The sequence below is a fragment of the Corvus moneduloides genome, chromosome 2 (genome assembly GCF_009650955.1).
Source record: "Corvus moneduloides isolate bCorMon1 chromosome 2, bCorMon1.pri, whole genome shotgun sequence".
NCBI classification, from domain to species: Eukaryota; Metazoa; Chordata; class Aves; order Passeriformes; family Corvidae; genus Corvus; species Corvus moneduloides.
Genome location: NC_045477.1, coordinates 85308191 through 85325601, shown reverse-complemented (window position 1 = coordinate 85325601; position 17411 = coordinate 85308191).

Sequence of the window (17411 nt, the reverse complement as noted above, 5' to 3'; positions counted from 1 at the left end):
ATTTCGGTGCATTTGACCTAGACGTGTGCACCTAAGGATCCTTAAAATAAATACCAAGGTAAAATCCCTTTTCCCCTTCTAACCGTATTTGACTCTTGATTTTAAGACCAGGAAAAGCCATCACATGAATTCAACTCCCCCTTTAGCTCAAACACATCTATGGCACAGACTTCACCTCAGCATGTAAAGAAAGCTGTAGAACCTGTAACAGAATATTTTATCCAATTTCAACTTCTCAGTTCCTTTTTCCAAAAAATCCCTTCCTTTTTGAATGTCACTTTGTATTTAGGTAACACAAAACAAATCTCAGTGCTCTTATTTTAAGATTTATTCTTAATATATTGTCCGTGGTAAGTGCAGCATTCTCACTACTACGTATTACAAGAGTTTCTCCAGTATCAGTAGAGTAAATACACAAATATTTGTACTTGATCAGGCAATTCTCAAAGCCAGTGAAGTAGGCAGATGACCTGGTTTTAGAAGTCATTTTTAGAAATGGTTTTAGGACCACATTTTTAAATTTAGCATAGCTGACATAACACTTAGAGAACTTTTCATTGCTATGAAAAAAAGAAAAAAATCCAATATTGTTTAAGCAGACTGCAGCAGGTACAGATAAGAAACTGAAATTCAAAAGTCCCAGCTATTTACACCAAATCACTTAGCTATACTTGAAATTTCTATCAAATGCTTTATGCTGAGTTATACTGAAAAATGCCACCAAATAAAAAGTGGTAGAGATACGTCTCTATGTCAGTTTATTTCAGTGTTGAGGTTTCTATTATTCTTTATGGCCTGTGCTGATTATAACTGTGATAGATCAACATTCGTCCACTAGAGAATCACCAAGACTAACACATTTGGTTCAGAAATACTGGAGAGTTAAAGAAATGCATTCCCCTGATTATATTTGTGTATATCATACATCAAACATGAAATGGAACATTAAGTTAGAAGTTAAAGAGAAAAAAGATGCTGTGACAGAACAATGAAATACAGCATATTAATACTACTGTGTGTAGTTTTTATGCAAAGTGGGCAGCATGAAATGGCTAGATACCTGATCTGGGGGAAGGTGCCCTGGCCATGGCAGATGATCTTTAAGGTCCCTTCCAATCCAGGCCATTCTATGGTATGAAGCGATACATTTTTAATTTAGCATTTACTACATTTTTAATTTAGGATTTCCTGTGGGTTTGTTTTTTATTGGATGGTTTTATTTTCTTCTAAAGCCAAAATTCACAACAGTCTCATGTTTGATGGTGTGGAATGCTCTATTGGGAGTTGAAAAATTGAAAAATTTAAATTCAAAAAACATGAATTATGAACCTGAATTCCTTGTGCAATGAAGATAGCATTCATTGTGCTTCACCTGTGTGGACCTATCTAAGCATTAACAATCTTGCCTTTCTTCCATAAATGTACTATCAGGGATTTATTTCTCCCACCTTGTGCAGCTATTAGAAGCTGGATTCTACACACAGGTATAAGCACTTATCTCTTACTTTCTTCTATAGGAACGCCTCCATATTTGATCCATAAAAGAGATCACCCATAGCACAAAAGACATATCAGATAGATGACACAATAAGTCCAAAAGAATAGTATTTTTAAAATTCTACCTCTCCCTTGAATTTAGTTGTCTAAGGCTGTTAAGTATCATTTTTTAATAAATATGAATAGTTTTTTTCTTTTATTTTAAAATGACCAGCCTGTAACACTTGTGTTGTTACTCCTGCCTACATTTTGTAATACAGCAAGTTACACACTACTTGTCAACAAATTAGATTTGTTCTCAGTGCCCTCTTCTGCCTGAACAAATTCATACCCCTCTGCTGAGTTATAACTTAGGCTTGTAGCCACTACTTCTGCAAAATCTAGCCCATGGTACAGTTGAGGATACAAAACTCATGAACCTTTGGAAAAGCAATAATAAGGAGCATGACCCTTGCATGCTGATGAGGCTATTTTCCTCAGCTCTCTCCCATCACTCTTGAAAATAAAGTCAGTCTTGAATGAAAAATGCTGAAGCACTCTAGAGCAAGGACATAAACTGGACTTGTTTTCCCCAAACAAACTTCCATGAAGAGTATCTATTGTTATGCTCCATAATCATGCTATTTATGTACATTCCCAGTAAAAAAAAAAAAAAATAATTTCATACATAAAGAAAGAGGATTTGGGTGATTGAGAGCTCACCAGGCAGTGCAAGGTTATTTTATAATGCCATAGAAAACGCTGAGTTCAAACACAAGCTCTTAGTGTGTACGACTGATCTCAGTGTCTAAATTAACCTTGGTAATTAAGAAAATCAGAATTACTAATAATGAGTAACTAGGGTGTACGTATGCATTTTATCATTTTTTTGGTTTCTTGCCTCTAGAGGAAACAGGGCAGAAAAAGATGCATTTTCCCCTTTTTTATCTTTGTAGACTGTGCCAAAGAAAGTCAAAAATCTAATGCTGTTATGAAAGTTTAGTCTTTCTGTTTTCTCCTTCATCTAAAAAAAATAATTGCAGACAGGTATGAGAAAAAATGTAAGTCATATACTGTAAGATGAAATGGATTTATAATAGTTTGAACTTTTTGTCATCATTGTATGTTATGTTTCATACAACGAAGTTCAACACCATTTTCACACAGCAGTTTCATTAGAAGCAATTGTACAGGAGCAAGGAATTTTTTGAGTAAAGCATGTTTAAATATCCTTGAAACAGAGGTAAAATAATGTGGGGTTTTTAGCACAGCATTTCCTCTGTTTCTCTCTATATGACCTAGAGTCATGTCAGGCAGCCTGAGAGACCAGTTACAGGATTATGGTACATAGTTAACATGTCTACATGTGTAATGGAAAAGTCTTTTCCATTGGTGTGTTTGTAATTTATGACTGAGATAACAGTACAATATAAAACAAAATAAAATCTTGAATATCAGAAAAACATTCAGAAATCCTTGTGTCAATCCAAGATCTGTGTTTCCAAGTCTAAAAAAAAATCCACAAGATCACACTATCCTCCATATTTTTGGCTAGACACTTGAAGTAGAAAAACATTCAGCTGAGATTTCAGAACCACTAGGAATGGTGTTAGTGTGACAATCATCACACATGAGGAAAAATATCACCTATTTTCTTCTGCTGAATGTTAGCTAAACTGGTTGAAGTATCCTTAAAAAATGATTGTTATATGTATATTAATATTTAAAAAACAATCAGAATGAAACTGGATGTGATCCAGAGATTTATTTTCTCTTTAAACCAGCTAGTCATAGCTAACTGTACGGTTTCATAGGTTAAAAAAAAGGACATTACTTAGCATGTCATTTGGACCAAAAAAAAAAAAAAAGTCAACAAATGAAGGCTTGCATGCAAAAGTTACACTTAAAGAAAAACATAAAGGCATATTAGTAAAGATCTAAAGCTTTTAAATACCCATTTTTACTATTAGAAATCTTACATGTACAAACTAGGTGAATCAAGTCAAGACACTCAGATACAACAATTTTTAATGCTTTCACTAAGGAACTGATAGATTGGTATTGTTAAATTATGTTAATGCTTTAATACTATGCTGTATTATGCATAATTTATAACTCTAGTGCCAAAATGCATGAGTGAAGTTCTCCTGATTAGATATTTTAAGAGCTGAGAAATCTGCAAACTCTCAGGCTGACTTTATTTTATTTAGCAAATCTGCTAATGGAATGTTGTTTTAACATATTCACAATGAGTAGATTTTAGAAGAATGATGGATGTATCAATAAGTTTTGTCGTAAGGAGTGTATGTGGATAATCCATGACAGCGTTAATTACTTCAATGTAAGATGTTAACAAAAATAAATTAGGAATAGATTATCACAGACTACACCTGATTAAGATGTCTCATACTTATTTCTGTAGAATATGTAAAATTCTCTCTGTTCTATGCATTTAAAGATAACAGCATAACTCTGTTAAAATTAACAGAATAAAGTGCGAAGTGTCACTTGATTCTGAATTTTAATGCTGAAACCATGCTATTTTTTATTCAGTGAAGTCCTTCATAAGCATTTCAAGCAGTGACAATTTTTTAGGAATTCTGAATCTCATTTGCAGGTGAAATAACCTACTTTAATGCTGCAGAAGCAATTGAGGAGGTTTGGCAGTAAAGATGACATCAGAAGACAGTTTAAAAAAACTAGGCTTCTCTAAATTTAGGTCATGCATGAGGCTAGATAGCTCATGTATGACCTAAGAAAACTCTGGCTTATCAAATCCAAATGCTCCCATCAATTACCTCACTATTTATTCCTTTAGGTATAACAATCACAATCCATCTTATATCAATACAGTGGCATTGACTCCTCTGTTACCACCGAAAATCCATGTCAGAGTCTCATGTTTCCAACAACTGGAAACTTATTCACAATTAGTCCATTCCTGTCTGTTCCAAACCACCAGTTTTCTTTATTAGAAGATCTGTCCTCAATTGGTTAATACTCTGGCCATTCTTCTACTTAGAATACTCAAACTATGCTCTTTTCCTGTCCAATTTTTAGTGTCTGTATTCAGTAATACTCACCTTTTACCTTTCTGAATGTGACTCAGAACCATGTAAAATTACAGAAGAAATGAATTACCTTATGAACCAAAGGTAATACTTCCTCTCTTTCCTGAGAAAACTTTCTCTGAAAGACCAAATCTGCCTTTTCATTACCTTGTGATCAATATTAATCACCTTGCCATGACTCTTCTGATACCATCACTTGATGATAATATACAGGATTACAGCAACTGTTTGTCAGTCCATTAATTTCTACACATGGCATGTTGTATTTTGAGCTATCAGGTTATATTCAATTCTTATTAATCCAGGTCAATGTTCTTCTTGCTCTCCTTCTTATTTTATATCATCTGAAATCCATTTTCTTCCCAACAAACAGATAGGAAGGAAAAACCACAGAGCTGTAACTAATGGAAAGCTGCAGAATATCAAGGTGCATTGTAGTCAGACTAACACATGCAGTCTGAATTACACTTGAAAATTTTGCTTTAAATGGTGTATATAACTAAACTGGACCAAATCCTGAATCTAACAATTAATTGTTACAAAAAGGAACATTTAATTATTTTTTTCCCTTAGATAATAGCAGGTTCTTATTGTTTACACCTGTACTCATCTTTTTTTAGTGGTACTCCTCTTGTACACATAATTAATTTTTAAATTATAAAAATTTATTAAACAAGTCAAATTTTCAGCAGTCCTTATATTAAAAATATCAGGTATACTTGACTCTTTATCCAGCTATACAGAACTATTTAAGAACTAGAAAAGGAAGTATTGCTTTAATAAATTTTTCATTGACTTTTGATATGACATCTGTCAGAACATGTAAAGGAACGTGGCTTGAAGAGGCAAGGGAGACATGATGTGATATTTGGTGAGACTTTTGTTGTGAAAAATTTATATCTAAAGAGAAACTCTATTATTCATATGGACATAAAATGTTCTAAGAAACGTAAGTATGTAACTATCTCAAACACATGCTCTTCTATGAGCTACAACATACCTGATAGTTTCAGTTGTCAAGAAAACTGAGAGGTTTTTACATCCTTCCAAGGTTTTCACTTTACTGAGAAAGTCACATTGGATTCATTCTCTCAAGAGCATTCACTATGATGATTTTCTGACTTCTAATCCCTCTAAGGAGAAGTTATCTATAAGTACAGTTGTTGAGACACAGCCAGGCAAGTATTTTTTTAATTGGCTTGTTCTTCACTTAGATTTCTATACAGTTAACATATATGGATGAGTCCACTAATCTCAGTAAAATTATATTTTTCAGTACATTCAAGAATCAAAATAAATTTGTATTTAGTTTGTTCAGTTTGTTTGGAAGACCACTTGTAAGTGAAAAAAGGATACTTATCTCTCTACCCTGCTCTTCAGGAATGAGTCTCTTATCTAAAATTTCAGCAGAATGTTTCAAAACATATGAGTGATCTGAGATAATCAGATTTAAAGGACCAAACCAGAATATACCATCAGCAAGAGTGTTTCTGGAGACCACTTCTTTCACCGAGACAGTGAGGCTACATATGCGCCAATTTGTCATCAAAAGAATAGGAGAGAGGTAATGTATTAATCCATGCTGTTAATTAAAGGAGAAAACATGATTCATTAATTATAATGAAAACTGTATAGAAAAAAACCTGCATAGAAAAAAACCTATATATAAGAGGAACTGATGAACTGTTGGATTCTTGCCCAAAGTTCAGGGAATAAAACGGGCGAATATAGATTTTCCATTTAGATTATTGAGAGGAAGTTATCCTTCTTCAGCATCCTGTTACATAGATGATCCTCTGTCTACAGTGGTAAGGAAAGAGAATCCTCTTCATCTTTTCTACTAATCATCATGGAAAGTATGAAAATCTTCTAGTAAATTATATCTGTTAAGATACTTTTTCTTCCTTTGTGTCTTTTTTATTTCATTTCCCTGTAGTTTGATTTCTTACACACAGGAATTACAGAGAGGAGGTACATAATAAAAAGAATTCTTATTCCTCCTGGATGAAATCACTCTTCTACTGAGGTTGATTTTTAGGAGAAAAGCAAATCAAGAGATATTTTGAACAAGTTATGGTTTTCAATAGCAGCAAGTTGAGGGGGCAAGAAATAAAAACCCATCAAAATAATTTGCTTTTTTGGATTGGGATAAGATTTCCTTCATTTAGTCTTGGAAATAAGTGAAATAGAGGAAAGAAAACATTTTTTTTTTTTTTTACTTATCACTCAGTGATTTCTATTTACATTATTAGCCAAAGGGAAAAAACTGAAAAATGAACAAAAAATATCCAAACTATGTGAATACAGTCATGAGCATACATAGTCATTTCCCCAAATTTGACACACACTGAACAGTGGAAATGAAATATGAATAATATCTTTTTAGACTCATAGCATAGAATCATAGACTATTTCAGGTTAGAAAAGATCTTCAAGATCATCAAATCCGACTATTAACCCAAAAGCTCTATCTACACAGTTTTTCAATACCTTCAGGAAAGGCTATTCCACCACTTGCCTTGACAGCTTGTGCCGATGCCTGAAAACCCTTTTGATGAAGAAATTTTTCCAGATATCCAACCTAAACCTCCCCTGGAGCAACTTGAGGCCATTTCCTTTTTTACTGTCTGTTGTGTTATGATCCAGTTTTAAAGTTCTTAGAAATGCCTCTGCCCAAATTAAGGTGCAAACAAGACCATATGCCAGTGACAATAGGAAGGGTTTTATTTGATGGTAAATATGAAGGGGAGAGAGAGAGAGAGAGAGAGAGAAGGAAAGAAGTAGAAAATAGGTGGGAGAGACAGAAAGAGTGACAGAGTCAAAATAAGGAAAATATCACCACTCTGTGGATCCCAACGGTGTTCGTTGATCCTCTCCAGCTGGTCTCTGGGTGGTGAAGGTCCCCCCGGAAGGCACAGAGTCCCATGGGTGTACATGCTCAGGCTGGGTGGGCATGTCTGGCCATGTCCCCCTGGGGTGGGGTCAGTCTCTCACAGCAGACTCTGGGTCTGCTGCACCACGTGCAGCCCTGTGGGGCCAAGCCTCTCACAGGAAAGTCCCGTGGATGTGCCCTGTGGGGTTGGGGGTTCCACAGCTGGGCCAGTTTGTGTAATCGGAGGATGGGTGTTTATTACCTCTCACCAGAGGCTGCACCATGCACCCAAAACCTCCTCCTCCCCTCTTGGTTGGGGGGAGTCTGTGTAAACCTGGCTTCTGTGAGATGTGCTCTCCACCCCCAACCCCAAACTCCGCTGGAGGCTTTGTCCTTTTGTGGATGCACACCTTTCCCTCAGCCTGAGGTGATTGAACAACGGGTTTCCTTTTATCTAATCAGCAGTTTGACTTACAGTCCAAAGTTCTTCAAGGAGGTTTCTGTGGCTGCAGCTTCTTTAAAACTTCATATCAGTGTTTGAGGCATGATCCATTTCAGTCTCTGACATCTTGTTACATTGGAGAAGAGACTGAAATGCACCTTGTTATAATTTTTCAGGTAGTTGCAGAGAGCAAGGAGGATTTTCTCTGAACCTCTTTTTATCCAGGCCAAAAAACTCCACCTCCCTCAGACACTGCTCATAAGACTTGCGCTCCAGATTCTTTCCCAGTTTTGTTGCCCTTCTCTGGACTCATTCCAGCATCTCAATATCGTTCTTGTAGTGAAAGGCCCAAAACTGAACACAGGATTCGAGGTGTGGCCTCACCAATGCAAAGTACGAGGTAAAATCGCTGCCCTGATCCTTCTCGCCACACCACTGATGAGGCAAGCCAGGATGACATTGGCCTTTTTGGCTTCCTGGGCACACTGATAGCTCATGTTCAGCTGCTGTTGACCAGCAACCCCAGGTCCTTTTCCTCCAGGCAGCCTTCCAACCACTCTGCCCCAACTCTATTATACTGCGTGGGAATGTGGTAACCCAAGTACAGGACTTGGCACTTGGCCTTGTTTAACCTCATGCAATTGGCCTCAGTCCCTCATCAATCCAGCCTGTCCAGATCCCTCCCGCCATCCAGCAGATCAACACTCTTGCCCATCTTGTCATTGTCTGCAAACTGACTGAGGTTGCACTCAATCCCCTCATCCAGATTGCCAATGAAGGCTCTAAACAGGACTGATGCCAAAACTGAGCCTTGAGGAGCAACACCATTGACCAGCCACCAACCGGATGGAACTCCAGTCACCACCACTCTGGGATTGGCCATCCAGCCAGTTTTTACCCAGGGAAGAATGCACATTTCCAAGCCATGAACAGCCAGTTTCTTCAGAAGACTGTGGGAAACAGTGTCAAAGGCTTTACTAAAATCCAAGCAGACAACATCCTCAGCATTTCCCTCATCCATTAAGAGGGTCACCTTGTTATAGCAGATAAGGCTGGTGAAGCAGGACCTCTCTTTCATAAACCTGTGTTGGCTGGGCCTGATCCCTGGTTGTCCTGAACATGCTCATGATGGCACCCAAGATGATCTGGTCCATGACCTTTCCCAGCACCAAGATCAGGCTGACAGGCCTATAGTTCCCTTGATCCTCCTTCTAGTCCTTCTTGTAGATGGGCATCACATTGGCTAACCTCCAATCAACTGGAACCTTCCTGGTTTAGTCAGGATGGATGATAAATGATAGGCAGTGTTCTAATTCTGGTTTTGTGTTCTAGTTTGTATATGTTCAAGACAACAAAGACATGCTACAGAATATAATCTCTCCCAATCTCATTTTGGAATGAAGCACCACATAGAGAGATCAATAGGAATTTCATTGCAATAATTTGTCATCTAATATAGTCAACAGAAAAAAAAGGGACAAACAGACACCAATATTTTCACCTTCCAAAACTTTAGTTTCTGTTACGATTGCTTCTGATGGCAAGCAAACTTGGAAGCAGACAAAATGAGAACAGAGAACTTAAGAAACAAATATTTTAAAATCCCCTAAATATAAGAGACAAAGATTCTATATATTCTATATATTAATACAATAAAAGCTACTGGCTCAGGAAGATAATTTTCATCAGATGGACGTACCTAAAACACTTATTGATGTACTTAAAAAAAACCAACAAAAACACACCAATCCTATGGTTATTTCTTAACATCAGGGCTGGAAATGTTATAGTCAATAATAAGAATTAAACATTAAGGAAAATAAGAAAGAAACATTTTTGAGTAGAAAACTTAAAAACAGGCTAGGGCAATATTTGCCTTTATTTATTCCAGTAATGCATTTTACAGACATATTAGGAAAAGTCCCACAAAAAAAAAAAAGAAAAAGAAGAAATACAAATACCCAAACTCCACAAGTTTCCTATTGAACTATTTGCTTATTTTATTACTTCTTGTAAATTCATTTGGAAAATAAGGTACATGATCTCCCACTGTAACAGATACAGCTGATTTCCTAACAGGAAGTTCAACTGAGAAGTAATAATATTCTGACTTGATAAAGTAATTCAAATAATGGTGAGAGATAGTCCTAATCTTTTCTTCACTCAATTACTTTCTCTATTTAATTAAACTAATTTGGAATATTTTTTAAATACAAAAATTAAAACCCAAGATCAACAAAAATCAAGGAGTGGCCAGTAGTAAAAGATTCATAATTTCAAGGATGTTTGGAATAGGTGAATAAATATAATATGATATTGCATTGTCCAAAATACTAATTAATTTCATTTAGCATTCTAGTCAAAAGCGTTTGTTGTTTAGATACTTACAATACTTTTATATGTGGCTAATGAAGAATATTTTCTCCTTATAGTCATCATGTAGAGTGAAAGGCATGCTTGTAAATATATTAGTGTTAGTTGTCTAAAGAACTACTGAAGTTAATCTACTCAATCTACTCAGAATAAGCCACTCCTTTATTTTGTTGAATAATTAATTATGCATTTTTTTTTAACAGATTATTTTTATCATCAAAAATAATCATTCTGCCTCCAACACTTCGAGATTTGTTAGAGAATGTGCAGAGTAAACTATATATACTGGACAAATTTATAATAATAAAAATATGCAACAATACAGCAGAGAGTGAGATACATGAAATGAATCTTGTCTCAAGTTTCAGCTCACTAAAGAGAGTTGATTTTATATGCTGACCTTTGTTCATCTCCATCTTTCACCAGTTGCATTAACTCTGTGCTTTCACAGAAATTAACTTAAGTTTTTAAACTAAAACCACTTTTGAACTTAACTCTGATAATTTCTTCTAGTATGCTAACTAGATTTGTCTTTTCTTGTCGGTGATCACTTAACAGTCCTCCAGTGCCTCTTTGAAGACTCTATCCCTGTCTCTCAGCTTCCATGAGGAACTTTGCACAGGGTCCTTGTGGCGATAGCTGCTCTCATTCAGCCAGACCAAATTTTAGCCAGGCCCAGAGGAGCTTCTCCAGACCAAATCTTCCATCTTTAAAGGTCTTAAATTATTTAAAATATGATGAACTGAGCCTTTCCCAGGTCTCTATCTACTTTCCTTTAGGAGGCATCTGATTTTCAAAATATGTGTTGACTATGAAGACATGAGAAGAAATTTGGAAGGCAGAAGGCACATCACAAGGAAGGAAGCACTATTGGAAACAATTTAATTTACAGGCAGTAAATCACTAGGCACTGAAAGGTGTTGGCATGGCCCGAGAGTTTCAGTAGATCTTGTTTTATGCCTCCCATTCTTGTTTCTTTGGCAGTTATCATTACTAACAGGCATCTTTCCATTCTTTTAGAGTGACCAATGAATTCACGGGACAAAGATTTTTCTTAGGGTAGTTACAATATTGTGCTTACTATTTGTTGGGCACCAGAGCATTGTCAAAGACATCCATGACTATCCTTGACACTTTTTCTGCAACAGGGCTTTGAGGACATCCATATGCTGTTCAGCAGACATCCAGTGGAATCTGTATCTATGTAAAGATGAACTACCTTTCTTTGTAATGCAAAGCTAGGTCAATTTATTGGACAATAAAAAGGATAGGTTGGATGGGGCTTTCAGCAACCTGGTCTTGTGGAACGTGTCACTGCCCATGGCAGAGGATTTAGAACTAGATCACCTTTAAGGCCCCTTTCAACACAAAGAATTGCATGATCAGGATAGTTTAATATATTTTGTCAATGATGTTGTTTAAAAATTCAGAGCTCTTCAGCCAGGACCAGAACACAGTCCATTGCTTGATTTAGAGAGGAGATTTAGTGACTTTTTTCCCCTCAATTGTTTTTTCTAGTGTTTTTACCCAAGCAACTCTACATTTACCAGCTTTAATGTCAGTTCCTCCAGAACATTAGGAAGAAATGCATTCAGATTGCAGTTAGATTTTTTTTTTTTTCTTAATTATCAACTCCTAAATCCAGGTAGTTATCTCTGTGAGGGTGGCAGGGATTCCTTTCATCAAAGAGGGACAAGCAGAGTAAAAAAATCACATAGGCCTGATTCTGGTTTTAAGAGAAAGGAGAAATTTGCAAGATGACACATACCACCTCCATTTTGAAGCACATGAATATTTCTGTTTCCATATTTTCTGAAATAATTTTGTTTCTCTGTCCCCAGATATCAGCATTCCTCTTCTACAGTTATTATCCTCAGCTTTCTCATTTTTACTGTTTTTTCAGTTGTTGAAATCTCCCTTGACTTCCTTCTCATCTTTTCTATTCAGTCAGACTGAGCTGTCTCATAAATCATCCCCCCAATAAGTGTATTCTCTGGTTTTATGGCTTTCAGAGCTAGAGGCTTCCTAATGTGACATAAGTGGTTAAAAAGCATATCATTTACTCAAAAAAAAATAAGACGTGAATGAAGCCAGGGAAGACAGCTCTTCCTTTGCAGCATGCAAAACGTTTCAGTGATAGATACCATGATTCCATGAACTTCAAGGCACTCTACTAGACACACTGGAATTTATAGTATTTAACTCACTTCATATGCCCTGCTTATCCAAGGTTGAATATAGGTTAATTCAGAGAAAAATTGGGCCAAACTTAATCTTCAAAGAGAAATTTTAATAAAGTAAGTCATTAAAAACTCACTTCAAGCTATGGCCAGTTCTTTCACAATATTAACCGTCACCACATATACAAAGGTGGTCATGTTTAACAATCATATTCCAAATTACTTTTGAGTATGCAATACCAAAGAGCTAATACTCTACACTTAGCACTGATGGAGAAGAGCCTTGGTTGTCCTGAGACACCAAGGTTGAGGTGATGAAGCTTAAGACCTTATTGGCAAGAGAAATTGGAACTGAAGTGATCTTGCCTTTTTTCCTTGCTTTTTCTCCAGAAAGAAATGTGGAGTTTGTCTTGTGTATTTGGGAGAATGTCCTGAATATTTACAGTCTGTTGTGCTTATCTTGGCCTTGGTCTGGCATTTTTTTTTTGCCTGGATGCCTCTTATATCCAGGTGGTTTTGGTTTCAGCTGGGATAGAACTAATTTTCTGCTAGTAACTGCTATAATTGCGTGTTTTGGATTTAGGATGAGAGTAATTCTGATAGCACAGGGATATTTTCATTATTTCTGAAGAGTTCTTGTAGTGTCAAGCTCTTTTCTGCCTCTCACCACACCTCACCACAACTGGGACAAATGACCCCAATGGACCAAAGGGATATTCCATACCATATGGCATCATGCTCAGAATAGAAAGCTGAAGGAAACCTGGACAAGGGGCTGCTGTTCAGGAGCATATTGGGCATCAGTTCGTTGGTGGTGAGCAATTGTTTTTCATTTTCATCACTTGTTTTTTCTTCTCTTTTCTCTCTCTGTTTTTGGTTGGTTTGGGGCTTTTCCTCTTATTTTCCTTTTTTTTTTCCCTCATTATTATTACTATTTTTTTTTGTTAATTATTTTATTTATATTATTAAAGTGTTTTTACCTCAACCCATGAGTTCACTTATCTGTACTCTTCTGATTTTTTTCCCAATCTCACCAGGGGTGAGGTCGTAAGCAGCTGTGTGGGTCTTAGTTGCAAACTGAGGATAAAATACAACATAATTATATCCGTCTTTCTTTGCTTCTGTGAGGATAATATTGTCATGTAATAATATGCACATGTAATGTTGTATCTGACTGTACTTTCAGAATGTTACAAAATACTTAAAATACTCTTGTTAGTTACACAATTTCAGTATGCTTCCAGTTGAGTTCAAGGTAAGCTCATTTTAATGATATATTTTCATATGTACACTTATAATTTTTCCCATGTTATAGTATTGTGGCCGGGTTGGGGTCTGTGGCTCAGACCCAGGAAGCCGTGAGCGACCCAGAGAGAGCGTCCCGCAAGGGACAGTCTTCCAGGGGTCTATGGTGATCCCTCGGCCTCTGGGGATGCCTTCACAGGGGGTGCCTGTCTCAGCAGGCTGTCAGCCCTTTAGTGATTCAGCGGGAGTGATTTCAGCTCTTGTTCTGCGAGGCAGACCCAGGCCAGATGAGGAGAGAGATGAGAGGCTCGTTTGGCAGTTCTGCATGGGGCAGCTTTATTAGCCCGCACCGCACGAAGGGTAGGCTAGGGATGATCTCTCTTCTCTAAGGGGGAATAGGGTAGTTCTTATAGGGATACAAGGGTGGGAATGAGAGGATAGAAGCCAATGGGTTACAAAGAATCTACATAGGGTCTCCCAGAGGATCATGGGTCTGTTTTCTCTCACCCTCACCGAGAAGTGCTGCCATTTCCAAGGGGATCTTGCCGGGAGGTTATGCAATCCCTCCAAGGCAGAGGCTGGGCATACCCCACATTACAGGTCTCTGATGTGGCTAAAAGTAACTGGAAAGATAGCACCCTTCTGATCAGAGAATAAGCACAGCTAGGAAGAGATAAAAGAGCAAGAATGTTATAACACAGCATCTTCTGAATGATAGAAGCAGACAGGAAGATATTATAAGTAACTTTGGAATTAAGTTCTGAATAAGAAAGGGCAGGCTCACAAACTTCTTCAGTCTCCAACAGATTTTTTTTTCATTTGCCTACAGTAGGAAAATAAAATGTAGCTTAAAAATAAAAGCACATTAAAGTGATTGATTGAAGTTACCAGAGAGAATTTGATTTTAAAAGAACTATTCCCACTTTAACTCTCAGGATCAAAAGAGTGAACTATGCCTTGTTACATATTTCAAGCCACACTCTCTTGCTGGTTTAAATCAGTAGAAATAAATTGGTAACCACATTTCCACAATAAAATGTCCAAAACATTTCCAAAATGAACAGCAAATCCTGTCAACCCAGGAAGCAATCACGCTTTGGATTCGGATATTTTAATAGTAAGTTTGTTTGCTGAGGATTTACACTGTACTGTTTAGGACCAGGCAGGGGTCTATGAATGAGATCTAGCCCAGTGTCCTTCACCTGCAGAAAGCACCAGTGAAAGTGCTGTCACTGCTGTATTTTGAACTTTACAAAGATGACTGCCATGGCTTGACCACTAATCTCGCTTTGTTTTCTTCTTTCAAAAGCTCAGTTAGACAAAAAGGAGACATTAAGAACAACTATTAAGCAAGACATGGGACTAAAAAATCTATATTCAGCCACCTAAATAAACAAATATTTCAGTCTTGGAATGTGTTGAGTTCCTGCATATTCAACTGCTGAACCAACAGCATTTTCAAAGAAAAATATTCAGTATTATTCTGAAAGAATGGACCAAATTTCTGCTTTCTAATTTTATTACAATGGGTGTTATATCTCTTTTTAAATACTAACCATTAACATTTTGTATGCTATTTGTGCCAATACATTTCTTGTAGAACCCCTTGCATGATGGTGGTGGTTTAATTTACTATGAAGGAACTCATTGCTCTTTTTTATCTATGAGGAAATAATTACAAAGCAAAAGTAAGCTAAACTAAGACCAAAAAAATCCCAAATCCAAAACCCAAAAGCAAAAAAAATACTGATACGATTTGAATTAATTGATATAATCTTGATTCAAATCAGCTGACTCATGAACTAGGAGCAGTAACTTCTCTAGGGCAATGTAACATTTTAATTAAAAAAGTCAGTTGTGCTAGATAGTTCTTTGTGCTACGAAACATACGTAATTACACTAGATATTTCTCCTTTCAGGAAGTGAACATATTAGTTATGGATATCTAAAATTTACAACGGTCTAGATGCCAGTAAAATATGAAAAACTTAAAATGAGATCTGCAAATCAGTCACTTTCAGATGAACAAAAGAATCCTGATTTCTCCCTTCATGCCAGGAAAAAAAATAAGCGAAAAGGAAAAAACCAACCACATATAAAATGCTTCCCACTTCTGTCACCTAACCCTGCACAAAAAAACAATGGAAAGAAAAGATGATTAAGATCTATAGATACCAATAATTTCCTGCTGATACCATATAGACTTCTGGTTAGTGCACCGATCTGAGAGTGCAAAGCAGTAATAGCACTGATCTTGGACAGAACATAAGTGCATAAACACTTTAGTTACAGAATTCTCATACAAGTAGTGGCAAACTTCACTGCCATACTTAAACTAAATGAAAATGTGTACTTCCACCTGGTAGTAATCTGTCCTTTAAAGGGTGATTGTCCTCAAGAGAGAAATTCAGACTCTGAATACCAAAGAAAAGGAAAAACATCAGTTCCTCAGTATCAGTGGTCTGAATTATGGAGTGTATTTAATGCTTTTGTATCAGTTAGTTTGGGGAAGTTCCCTAATCACTGTTAGGGTTGACTAAACTTCCCTTTGAGTTTTTCATGAATTGCAGAGGCTGCCAAGCAGCAATGAATTTCAGAATTGGATAAAGTGAATCTTGTGGCAAAGTTTGTGAAGTACTCTGAGATTCTATGAAGAAAAGGTAGTGCAAAAGTCTAAAACTATCTCAGTTCTCCATCACTAGGTGTACTATGAATGCGATTAATACTGTTGGAGCCATCATTGTTGTTAAAATAACTTTCTTACCTGAATTATCACCAATTTTGCGTGACTGGCATATATCAGCTGAAAAAACCCTAAAACCAAACAACCCCCAAACTCTTCCTTGAAGACGTTTTAATCAGTACCCTAAGTGAAGAAGAAAAATAATGCTAAGGGATTTTTTTTTGTCACTCAGATAATATAATAGATGGTGGGTTTCATTTTTTTAAACATAGCTGTAGGTATGATTTTATTAATTTTGGGAGACAAATGTTGAGTTTATTTAAAAATGTCACTTTTTAATTAAATTCTAATGTTGTAAAAACATTCTTTCTTATTAGCTTTGCTAATTTAGTGCACACAAGACCGAAGTAATAAGTTTTGGAATTATTTGTCTTATAATTTTTATTAGCTCGTGAATCTCAGTTATCCTACTCTTGGTGTATCGGTTATTTTAGCAATACCAAAACCCTCTTTTTTTCTGGCTATGCTGTTGTTGTAAGAAAATCTTAATCAACTTTAGAATACTTTCTTATGGTAAAAAGTGAAAAACTGCAGTTCACCAAAACTATGTATCAGAATTCTGAAACCAATTTTATATTCCAAAGAAGATGCTTTGCCAAATCAACGTTTTTTTCCTGTAGCATGCTGCTTCTTTTTGTCTTGCAAGGGCACTCTTTCACTTTCCAGAAATGCAAAAACAAGTTAATATTCAAGGTAGAACTGAAATTATCAAAAGTATTGAAGTGTAAAACCAGCTGGCCAAACTACCCAGAAAATGCATAGAAATGTTTCCACCATGGAAATTAAATATTCTGTCCATACAAAATGCTTTTTAAAGAGTCTGGAATTTCAACCATGCATGGAACACCAGTAAAGGCAAATGAAGGACATCATAAAATCATGGAATCATAGAGTGATTTGGGTTGAAAGGGACCTTAAAGATCATCTAATTCCAACCCCATCTGTGGGCTTCTGAATTATTTTTCTCAATTCACAAAAACATAATCTCTCACCAAGCAGAGTTATACTG